Raw genomic sequence first — 13,013 nt, forward strand, 5'->3', positions numbered from 1 at the left:
AAACTAATTATGGGCATAGGAAAATATCCAGTTTTTATGAAACAACAATTAGACTGCATGTCAACTTAAAAAAAATGACATGGAAGAATACATTGTAGCAGCTATTCCAAATACTTGTTTTAAATTAAAGCACTCGTTAAAAAATCAGTACTTAGGGCCTTTAAATAAAATTCTACTACTAACATTGTAAGTCTGAAATTTTAAGAATGACTATTCAGAAAAGCTGGTTTACTTACCAGTACCTTTTGCAGAGGAGAAAAGCAGTGTAACTATAAACTACTTCAACACTTAATTGAACAGCACTATGCCCTTGTGGCCAGTAACTTCCTTTTTTTTTTTCTTAAAAGGAAGGCAGTCTTTTATTTTTTTGGACTCCCAAAGCTTGAATTATAGCAACTACAAACATCACTACTTCTGGAAGATTATAGAAAAACTCTCAGACAAAGTAATTTCAAACAGTCACAATGCTGAAATACTTATCCAATATTAAGCATTTGTCCTTCAGAAAGTAATAGAATTCTTCATAACAAATGCCGCAGCGTTGCCTCACTGAATTACTACAGCCATTAAAAACTGTTAGCTAAATCACCAAAATGTTTTTGTAGTCTTACTGAATACTTGTAGTTCTATCCTGTTGTTTCAATAGGCACCACGTTTATCTGAATAAGTAACAGCAGATCTGAATAAGTAACAGCATCTGACAGATACAAACACTAAGTTTACATACTGTATGAAAAAACCCACCACTGATGTGTGTGTTGCTATAGGTGTGCTATCTCATCCACATGAAAGCAGACCTAGTTAATACCCTCTGAGGACAGGAGAGTTTACGTTGGCTTGACTGGTCCTCATTTTAACTTCTGAATACTAACTTTTTGTTTATAATGATACTTTAAAAAATTCCTGTAACATTGACGGTAAAGGGATCCAATCAATCCATCGTATATAGTGCACCTGCAGATTACCACATGGCAGATATATCGCAGGCTAAAAGGAGAAGTCCCATCTAGAGATATAGCAAGCAACAGTCCAAAAAACATGCAAGACCTAGGATCTTTATAAAGTTCTAAAAGTTCTGTTACAGTATAGAAGTGAAATCCACACGAGTCATGGACATCAAAACTAAAGTTGTGAATCCGCTGCTCAATTTGCGTATGCAGGGATCTGCTGTCATGGCAAAAGCTCAGAGAAGAGGCTGTCCTTGTGCTCAGAGTCCATGAGCAAAATTTGCCTTTAGGTTTCCCTTGGGAAAGGTCCATCACTCCACAGTAACAGGGATTCCCTGTAATCTAGAGCAAATAGGACAGGAGGCAGTGTATGTAATCAATCTGTGGACTTTCCATGCTCCCTATCTGGTCACGTGGGCATGGCTGTCTCCAGATACCTGACGCTGCTTCTCCCTCAATGACTACAAACACAGGGTGGTCCTCTCCTCTTCCAAGTCACAATTAGCTTGCAGGACTGCAGAGCTGTTTCCTCTTATTTCAGTCATTCCAGGAATTAACTTTGGTCTCAGTTTATCTAATGGGTTAACCTGTGGAGTAGCTTCAAATGTATGTATTTGTGCATTAGGAGGGGAATCAACTTCTTTAATACTAAGCCATCTTCTCCATCTTGTCTTCTGTAGAAACTAAAGATGGATTAAATGTATCAAAAATGTTGAATGTGGACTCACAGGAGCTGTATGCTGTTGAATCAAATGCCATTTTTGGGCTAAATGTGAACCAGTAGGAAAAGGACATTTCTCAAGCATTAATTCAGAAAGACAGATTTTTATTAGAGAAAGGACGTTTGACTGCAATATTTTAAATAATTTTGTACATGAAAGAAATTTTGTGTACATCAAACCATCAGAAAGCAAAGGTGTCAGATGTGGAATGTTCCACTTGTGGTGTCATGTCAGTTCTCAAAGAGTTTCTATTTAGGAGAATTTCGGATTTTGGATTTTTAGAATAGCAATGTTCAATCTGTATATCATGGTGGTTTTAACCCATATTTACTATATGATTAGAGAAATTTGTCAGATTTTCTATTCTGTTGTTTCTAGGTAGAGTCCGAATATCCTGTGTATGAGTATTATGTCAAATATATTATTGAAAACATATTTCTCCACTTTGCCTATTGACTTATATGCTCTTAGTAGTTCAGTTTATAAACAAAAATAATTATTTTTTTCTGTAATTCTCTACTGATTAATATTTTTTGCATGAGGCACCTAAATCTCGGTCAACCCTAGTGTCACAAAGTTGTTAAGTTTTCCTGTGAAAGTTGTATTTGTTTATAGATACATAGATAAAAACAAAGTTGTATATTTTTATCTTCTATATCTGTGACTTTAAATATATTGTGACACCATTCTGAGTTCATGGTGTCATCTTATTGTGACTTGGCACACAGTTTAGAAATTTACAGAGTTATTGGCATATTTCTTCTTCTCTCACTTTAAAAACTGTTTTGAAAGAATTTGTCCAAGTCATTCTAGTTTTCAAATTTATTAGCAAATATAGAAGTCGAGGCCGGGTGCAGTGACTCACACCTGTAATCCCAGCTCTTTGGGAGGTCAAGGTGGGCAGACCATGAGGTCAGGAGATGGAGACCATCCTGGCCAACATGGTGAAACCCAGTCTATACTAAAAATACAAAAATTAGCTAGGCTTAGTGGCGAGTGCCTGTAATCCCAGCTACTCAGGAGGCTGAGGTGGGAGAATCTCTTGAACCTGGGAGGCAGTAAGCTGAGATCATACCACACTGCACTCCAGCCTGGCAACCGAGCTAGATTCTGTCTCAAAAAAAAAAAAAAAAAAAAAAAAAAGAAGTTGAAAACCACTTCATATTATCTCCTCTTTAAATCTATCATGATGTTCCCCATTCAATCCTAATAATTATAGCCTGTGTTATTTTTTCTCTCCCTGTTATTTCTTTTTGTACAGATTATCAAAACTCTTATCAAATATAACTTTTAAAAAAACAAACTTTTGACATCGTTGAATTTTTCCATTATACATTGGTTTTGATTTAATTAATTTAAAATGTGGAGCATTTGCAAGTGAAAACAAAAAATATTTAAACATATTTGCCCTAAAATAAATGTGCTTATTCATTTTTGTGTTTCTTCCAGTTTTTCATTTACAAATGTAATTTTCTTTTACTAATTTTTTTCTGAAGCAATCTTATCTCATTTTTTGAGATTCTCATTTGGAAATAGCAAACTACAGGATTTACCTGCTTTGTGAGCATGCATCTAAGTTATACTTTTATTGTGTACAGGAAGGTTATTCTATTATTTATTTCTTCTTTCCTAAAATAATTTTAGATGAGTTTGACCTAAACATTTTCTTTTTCTCAATTTTATATTAAATTAGTTTTCCTAAAACACTAAGAATGAGACAGAGTTCGGAATAATTTTTCAAACTTAAAAAAAGTTATTGGAATGAAGGTGTTCCTAAAATTTTTTAATATTTTATACTTTTAGGTTTGAAATGGTAGCCCCTCATTTATACTCACAATTTAAAATTGCCACCCTTTCCCTGTCTTTCTCTTTCTCTATTTTTTAATCACTCCTGTTACAGGTTTGTCAATTGTGTTAATAGTTTAAAAGAACAAACATTTTTATGTATTAATATACTGTTTGTCCGTTTCCTGTGTCATTGATTGCTTTTCTTAACTTTATCAGTTCTCTTCTTCTACATACTTTGCATTCAATTTACTAGTTCTTTTCTAGCTTTGTAAATGGAACATTCAGATAATTGGTTTTAGGCCATTCTTCCTTTCTATTATAAGAATAAAAAATCTATACACTTTTATCTAAGCATTTTAGTTCCCTCCCACAAACATTGATGTTTAATATGTTCATTCTGATTTACTCAAAATATTTTCAAATTTTACTTATGATGTCTTCTTTGATCCAAGGGTTATTTAAAAGTGAGGTTTTTTTTGTTGTTGTTTGTTTTTTTTTGTTTTGCCAGTAACAGAGGCTCTACATTTCTCTGAGGTGGAGCTCCCAGAGGCAACCAAAGACTCCATTGTCACTACCACTGCATTGATATTGCCCTTGCTGGCCTCAGACTGGGTAAGGAGCAAAGACCCGGAGTGCTTTAACAACACCTCAAGCAAGTCACAGCTGCCCTAAGGAGAAGAGATCACTCTGCTCCCCAACAAGCTCCCCATGCCCCTGGTCATCACCAGGCAGGGCCCCTCAGCTTGGGCCCACATCACAGCTATCCCACTCTAGGTTGATACACCAAGAAGTTCTGCATTCTTCTGGGGTAGAGCCCCAAGATACTAGTGGAAGGCCCTCTGCCACAGCAACTGCCAGAGTCCCTTCCCCTGCTGCCTCTAACCTGAGGAAGAAACAAAGCCTGAGTTCACCCAAGGACTGTGGTGTGCAGCCTGGGAGTGCCAAGTTGAGATCTGCAGTCAGCACTTCAGCAGGGGAGGAGCCCACACTTTCAGAGCACTGAGAGGGAGCATGGCTGCAAACATGAGGAAATAGAGAGGAGCCACATGGCTGAGCAAGAGCCTATCTACTAGCCATTATGCTTATGAGCCATCTATTGGATCACAACCGAAACTTTAACACCAAAAATACTTTGCTAATATACCACCCTGTGAAATCATTGTCCAAAACTCAGATACAAATAGAGACTCTGTACAAAGTATTGGCCCCCTGGAAACAACCAGAAAAGAAGTCAACTGATGGTACTCAAATTATATCACATTAAAGGAGCATCAACCCACACAGATGAGAAGGAATCAGCTCAAGAACTCTGGCAACTCAAATGGTCAGCATGTCCCCTGTTGTCCAAACAGCCACATTAGCTCCCCAGCAAGAGTTCTTAACTGGGTTGAAATGGCTGAAATGAGAGAAATAGAATTCAGAATATAAGTAAGAATGAAGATCATTGAGATTCAGGAAAAAGTTGAAACTCAATTCAAGGAATCTTCAGAAAATAATGATACATAAGCTGATAGATGAAACAGCCATTATAAGAAAGAACCAAACTGATCTGATAGAACTGGAAAACACACAACTATTTCATAAGGCAGTTGCAAGTGTTAAGAGCAAAATAAACTAAGCTAAGGAAAGAATTTCAGAGCTCGAAGACTGGTTCAAGGAAGTAACTCTGTCAGACAAAAATAAAGGAAATAACCAAAATGAACAAAGAAACCCTTCAGGAAATATTGGATTATGTAAAGAGAGCAAATCTATTATCTATTTGTGTCCCTAAAGAAGATGGAGAGAAAGCAACCAACTTGGATAACATATTTCAGGATATCATCTGTGAAAATTTCCCAACCTCATTGGAGTGGTCAACATTCAAATTCATGAAATGTAGAGAATGCCTACAAGATACTACACAAAAGGCCATCTCTAAGACACATAGTCATCAGATTATCCAAGCTTAAAAATGAAAGAAAAAAATGTTAAAGGCAGCTAGAGGGAAAGTGTAGGTCACCTACAAAGGAGCCCCATCAAGCTGACAGTGGACCTTTCAACAGAAACCAGAAGAGGTTCAGCATTCTCAAAGAAAAGAAACTCCAACCAAGAATTTATATCCAGCCAAACTAAGCTTCATAAGCCAAGGAGAAATAGATCGTTTTCAGATAAACAGATGCTAAAGGAATTCACTACCACCAGACCTGCCTTACAAGAGGTCCTGAAGGAAACACTAAAAAGGAAAGACGGTTACCAGCCACTAGAAAAAACACACTGAATAATACAGACCAGTGACCCTATAAAACAACCACATAAACAGGTCTTCATAATAACCAGCTAACAACAGGATGAAAGGATCAAATCCACACACATCAATATTAACCCTGAATGTAAACAGGCGGAATGTCCCAATCAGAAGGCACAGAGTGACAAGCTGGATAAGAAGGCAAGACCTAATGGTACACTGTCTTCAAAAGACTGATCTCACAAGCAATGACACTTATAAGCTCAAAGTAAAGGGATGGAGATAATCTAAAAAGCACATGAAAAACAGAAAAAAGCAGGGATTACCATCTGCATTTTCCAACAAAACAGAGAACAGCATGGGAAAGACCCAGCCCCATGACAATACCTTCCACCAGTTTCCTCCCACAACATATGGGAACTGTGGGAGTTACATTGCAAGATGAGATTTGGGTTGGGACACAGCCAAACCATATCATTCTGACTCTGGACCCTCCCAAATCTCATGACCTCACATTTCAAAACCAATCAGGCTTTCCAACAGTCCCTCAAAATCCTAACTCATTTCAGCATTAACTCAAAAGTCCACAGTCCAAAGTTTCATCAGAGACAAGGCAAGTCCCTTCCACCTATGAGCCTGTAAAATAAAAAGCAAGTTAGTTACATCCCAGATACAATGGGGATACAGGCATTGGGTAAATACTGCCATTTCAAATGGGAGAAATTGGCCAAAACAAAGGGGCTACATGCCCCATGCAAGTAAAAATTCAAGCAGGGCTGTCAAATCTTAAAGCTCCAAAATGATCTCTTTGACTCCATGTCTCACAGCCAGGTCAAGCTCATGCAAGAGGTGGGTTCCCATTGTCTTGGGAAGCTCTGCCCCTGTGGCTCTGCATGGTACAGTCTCCCTCCCAGCTGCTTTCAAGGACTCATGCTGACTGCCTGTGGCTTTTGCAGGTGCATGGTGCAAACCGTCACTGAATCTAATATTCTGGAGTCTGGAGGAGCATGGCCCTCTTTTCACAGCTTCACTAGGCAGTACCCCAGTGGGGACTATGTGTGGGGGCTTCAATCCTACATTTCCCTTTTTCACTGCCCTAGAAGAGGTTCTCCATGAGGGCCCTGCCCCTGCAGCAAACTTCTGCCTGAACATCCAGGTGTTTCCATATATCCTCTGAAATATAGGCAGAGGTTCCCAAACTTCAATTCTTGACTTCTGTGCACCCACAGGCTCAACACAACATGGAAGCTTCCAAGGCTTGGGGCTTGTAACCTCTGAAGCCATGGCCTGAGCTGCACCTTGGCACCTTTTAGCCATGGCTACAGTCACTGGGACACAGGGCACCAAGTCCCTAGGCTGCACACAGTAGGGGTCCCTGGGCCTGGCACACAAAACCAGTTTTTCCTACTAAGCCTCTGGGCATGTGATGGGAGGAGCTTCTGTAAAGGTCTATGACAAGCACTGGAGAAAGTTTCCCCATTGTCTTGGTGATTAATATTTGGTTCCTCATTACTTATGCAAATTTCTAGAGCCAACTTGAATTTCTCCTCGGAAAATGAGTTTTTCTTTTCCAATGCATCATCAGGCTACAAATTTTCTGAACTTTTATGCTCTGTTTTCCTTTTAAAACCAAATGCTTTTAACATTTGGTCACCTCTTGAATGCTTTGCTTCTTAGAAATTTCTTCTACCTTATACCTTAAATCACTTCCCTCAAGTTCAAAATTCCACAAATCTCTAGGGCAGATGCAAAATGCCACCAGTCTCTTTGCTAAAACATAGCAAGAGACACATTTACTCCATTTCCCAACAAGTTCCTCATCTCCATGTGAGACCACCTCAGCCTGAATTTTATTCTCCATATTATTATCAGCATTTTGGTCAAATCCACTCAACAAGTCTCTAGGAAGTTCCAAACTTTCCCACATTTTCCTGTTTTCTTCTGAGCCCTCCAAACTGTTCCAACCTCTGCTTGTTAACTAGTTCCAAAGTTAATTCCACATTTTTTAGTATCTTTAAAGCAGTAACCCACTTTATTGGTGCAATTTACAGTATTAGCCTGTTTTCATGCTGCATAGACATACACAATACTGGGTAATTTTTTTAAAAAAAGAGGTTAAATTGACTCACAGTTCCACATGCCTGGGGAAGGTTCACAATCATGGCAGAAAGCAAAAGGCACATATTACATGGCAGCAGGCAAGAGAAAATGAAAAACCAAGCAAACGGGGAAACCCCCTATAAAAACCACCAGATCTCATGAGACTGATTCACTACTATGAGAACAGTATAGGGGAAATCACTCCCCTGATTCAATTATCTTCCACTGGGTCCCTCCCACAACATGTGGAAATTATGGGAGCTATAATTCAACATAAGATTTGGGTGGGGACACAGCAAAACTGTATCAGGTATCTAATTAATTTCTAATTTGCTTCTGTTGTGGTCAGAGAACATACTATGTAAGAGTTCTCTTTGAGCTTGAATGACACTTGTTTTATGGCATAGTTCAAGACATATCAGTAAATGTCCCATGTTTAATTCAGAAGAATTTGTATTCTCTGGGTGTTGGAAATAGTCTTCTATAAATGTTATCAGATATAATGATCAATAGTGACAATCAGGTGTTCCATATTCTTTAATAAGGTTTTGTCTAGTTGGTCTGACAGTGCTTTAAAGATTCCAACTATACTTATGAATTTTTCCCTTTAGCTTGCTAGATCATATTTCACTTATTTTGTGGTTCTATTATTATTTATATATCTAGGGAATGCACATATACAAATATTATGTTTTCCTGATATATTGACCCTGTAATTACTATGAAATGTCATTTGCCTCTGGTAATATTCCTTGTCTAAAATTCCATTTGTTTTTATATTAGGTAGTCACTTTAGTCCTTCCATCTTTATTTACTACTATTCATGTGTACCTGTACAGAACATGTATACAGTATCATATAGAATAGTTTCACCACCCTAAAAATCCTGTGCTTTACATATTTCTCCCAAACTACCTCCTTCCAATTTTCTAGCAATCACTGATTCTTTACAGTCTGCATAGATTTGCAAATCTGAAAACAAATATTATTTATGTCCTTTTTTACTCCTGTGCTTTTAAGTTTCCAGGGTTATTATTTCTGTTGTATCAGTGGGTGCAGTTAGTAATTAAAACTTCATTATTTTTTCCCTTTTTAATCATCTCCTATTTTCCTTTAGACCTTTTGTCTGGAAGAATTGTATGCAAGAGAGACTAAAGTATTTTAACCAAAAAATATTTTTATATAGCTTAACCAGGAAGATATACTATGTTTAAAAATTATTCAGCACAAAATTTGAAAATTTTAAAATATTTTAAAATGGGCTTGCATAATCTCTACCCCTTGCTCTTTAACAGTCATTTTCTTCTCCCCTCTCTTTGAGTGTTCAGAAAAATAGTCAAAGAGTGTCACAGGATCCTTAGGGTGTCACTTTTCCAGCTGGAAGCCTCTTTGGCTGGTGGCTCCCTTGCCTGTGTTTTGCTTGGGCCCACTGGACTTGCTCCACCCACTCAACCTGGAAGGCTGTGCTTGGCTCATGCTACTGGCCTAAATCTTATGCCTGCCAAGGGTGATCCCAGTGTGTAACAGTGAGATGTGCATGAGTGAGCAAGCGTGGGATCTGCCCACTGCACACAGCCAGGCACACTAGCTGCTGCAGCGTGGTAGGCAGCTCCAGGTGCCAGCACAGGTGCCGGCTCTGTGGGAGGCTGTATCTGGACAAGGCATACCTAAGCAGCTTCAACTGTAGGCTCTGGAAAACACTGTGTTGCCCAGAAGCTTGGAGATGCCAGGAACTGCAGAGCCCCAAAGAGGGTGTCACAGCCTTGGATAAGGGAGGCCTTAGGTCTGGGCATCCTGAAGGGCCACAGCTCTTCTCTCCTTCTCATCACTTGTAACATGGTGAGCATGGGGGGCAGGAGGTCAGGGGACGTGTTTCAGTCCCATTTGTGTTACAGTTCTTTCAGTTCCACCATTCAGTGGGTCCCAAGATCTTGTCCTACATCTAGGAAGAAAGAGGTACGTGGAAAACTGAAGGGTGAGCAAGCCAAATAAGTGCTCTATTGAGCAACAGTACAGCCCTGAGGAGATCCAACTTGGGTAGCTCCTTTCCACAGGCAGGACTTGTCCCATCGAGCCTGTAGCCCTCAACAAAGAAGATACCTAGAGTGGGTAGCTCCTATTTGCAGGCAGGTTGTCCTGATGTCTGCAACCCTCAGTGGAGGGGAGACCTGGAATAGGAGGCTCCTCTCTACAGGCAGGTTGTCCTGATGTCTGTGGCCCTCAGCAGAGAGGAGACCTGGAGTGGGTAGCTCCTATCTCCAGGGAGGTCATGCTGACATCTCTGTGAGTCTGGCTGAGTCTGGGGTTTTTACTGGCTTCAGAAGGGACAAAGTGCATGTTGATTGGTCCATAGGTAGCCATGGGCAGGCCCAGGAAAAGCACCATGAGTTCTCACTCTGGACCGCAGACTCCACTCAGAATTAACAGCCCTGCCCTCATGCCTTAGGCAGTCCCTGGCTTGAAGGTGGAGCTTCACTGTGAACCGGCCCCTTCCCACCCAGGAGCCTGTCTGCCTCCTGCCACTATCTGCATGTCAACTACAGTGCCCAGGCTGTCCATTCCAAGAGGCATCTGCAGGCCCCTGCCAAGCTGCCCTCAGCCCTTCCCTCAGCCTCACTCCCATGCTTGTTGGCACTTAAAGTCCAGAGGGGGCTGAGGCAGCAGGAAGCTAATGTATCAGCACTGCCCTAAGCATGCACACACCTGGCTGGGTCATTACAGCAACCTGGCCTGGCCACAACTTTGCTCCAAAATTGGAGTGAGCACCATGAGTGAGGAGATGCCCGGCAGTGGGAGCAGACATTTCTGAGCCTGCAGGGGCATGGGGGCTTCCAAGGGCCTGGAAGTGGAGGGATACCTGGGTCCACAGCCACGTCTGGGCAGCTATGCTGTGCCTAAGAGTGGGAGGCTCCCACTCTGCCAACTCGAAAGGGAGCTGGGCTCCAACCTGTTCCCAGCTCCAACCGGCTCCAAGGAATGTGTAGCCTTGTGCACACCTGCCCTGCTGCAGTTGGCATCTTCATAGTGGCCACTGCAGATGGGCTGCCACAGTCATTAAGAAGACAGAAGATGATTAGGAGTTCCCCTGTGGAGACTGAACGTCAAAAACTGCCAAATAAGAATGTACAATTGAAAGAAGAGAGCAGACATTTTGATCAACTTTGCAAATGAGAAGTTCCTTTTCAGGGAATCACTGCTTTGAGGCTCCAAACAGCTCACCTGAAATGAACATCCAGGCTAGGATCATCTTGTCACTACAAATCAGCAGTTTAAGTATGTTCTTTAATTGTCCATTAGAATGCTCAACCACCGTGTAACCTGTGCTGATGTGGAGTACAGAGAATCCAGCTTATATCTCATGATTTGTCCTACTAATGTATAGCTTAGGTCACAAACTTGGGGTCTTATCAGATGCAATGTGCTCAGAAATCCTAAACAGAAAACAAATGTGATCTTATATCTGAGCATGGTGGCAGAACCTACAAGGATGGCTAGGCTAAACCCAGAGAAACTGTTCCCTGCACTCAGAACCCAGAGAACCCCTCTGGATAGAATAAGAGGCCCTAAGAACCTTTTGGCTCATAGACTCAGATCTGCCCTTGACAAGGTTCTGGCAAGAAGGGTAGCTTTTGCATGGTATCTCAAAATCTTCTAACAACAGTAGCAGTCTATACCAGCAGGCCCAACCTAGGATGGTGTCTGTGTTTCAATGGGCCATCATATGGTTAATCCAGGAGTCAATCAATCACAAATCTACTTGTTTTAGGGCAGAAGCAGACAATTTATTGAATCTCCATACTTATTTGACAAGTGCAAACTGCTCATTGGTTATATTTCCCCTAGTCAGCATTGAGGATTTTTTAAATAATAAATCCACATAGGTAACAAAGAGCTTTTTAGAAGGAGAATAGATTTGTATCAAAAAATTTTCTCCCCACATGGAGTTTGTTTTCTATGTCAGTTTTAGGCTTGCCAGTGGCCTGATCTAATGCCCAATTAGCTATAGCCCATGAGTCAGGTGGGTTCATGGCTTTCCATATGTTCCACCAAGACATGACTAACTACAGCAATTCCCACTAGGGCTTGGACAGAAAAGCTATCAGGAGTGCAAATAAACTATAGATCAAAACTAATAATGTATTCAACAGTGGGGAACAAAATATCTTGCTGACGTTGGAGTATAGGTATCTTAAATGGAAACTGATATTAATCATAGAAGAAAACAATGAGAAACTAGATTTTTTTTTTTTTTTTGAGGCAGAGTCTCGCTCTGTCGCCCAGGCTGGAGTGCAATGGCGCTATCTTGGCTCACTGCAAGCTCCGCCTCCCGGGTTCACGCCATTCTCCTGCCTCAGCCTCCCGAGTAGCTGGGAATACAGGCACCCCTCACCAGGCCCAGCTAATTTTTTGTATTTTTAGTAGAGACGGGGTTTCACCATGTTAGCCAGGATGGTCTCGATCTCCTGACCTCGTGATCCACCTGCCTCGGTCTCCCAAAGTGCTGGGATTACAGGCGTGAGCCACTGAGGCCGGCCGAGAAACTAGTTTCTATTAAAATCTAAAATATCCTTTCTTCACCATTAGGAAAGTGCCAAGGCAAACTACAGTGTTCCCAATGCAAATATCAGACAAAGGTCTAACATCCATATCTTAAAAATTTCATAAATTGCTAAGATAAAGACATGCCGCCTACCCAACTATGAAAAAGACACACAAAATCCTGAAACAGAGGCCTTAAAATAATACATATTTAAGTGGCAAATATACATATGAAAAGATGTTCACCATAATTATTCACCATGGAATTAAAAATTGAATCTAGAATGAAGTACTACTACAGAATGAGGTATTTAATAAAATGGTTAAAAGGAAAAAGATAAAATATCAGAGGAGATAAAATAACTGAAACTCTTCTACATTGCTTTTGGGAGTGTAAATTAACATAATCACTTAAAATGTATGCCATTATATAGATGACTATGTGCATGCCCTATGACTCTGAAATTCAACTCCCAAGTTTATACTCAACATAATATAAATACATATTAACAGCAAAATTATAATCAGTAGCCCTAAACTGAAAACAAAGGAAATGCTATCAAAAACTATAATTCTATACAGTAATTGAATGAATGAATGATGAGTACATGTAACAATACGAATGAATGTCATAAATAAAATGTCAATAAACAGAAATAAGACATAGGTCAACATACAATCTATGATTTTATT

The 13,013-nt window shown here is 40.1% G+C and overlaps 1 pseudogene; it reads right to left on the bottom strand.

Moving 5' to 3' along the window:
- Window positions 1–827: 827 nt before the first annotated feature.
- On the bottom strand, window positions 828–1,843 carry LOC100986590 (suppressor of cytokine signaling 5-like; annotated as a pseudogene).
- Window positions 1,844–13,013: the final 11,170 nt, after the last annotated feature.

The sequence above is a fragment of the Pan paniscus genome, chromosome 6 (assembly GCF_029289425.2).
Source record: "Pan paniscus chromosome 6, NHGRI_mPanPan1-v2.0_pri, whole genome shotgun sequence".
Lineage (NCBI taxonomy): Eukaryota > Metazoa > Chordata > Mammalia > Primates > Hominidae > Pan > Pan paniscus.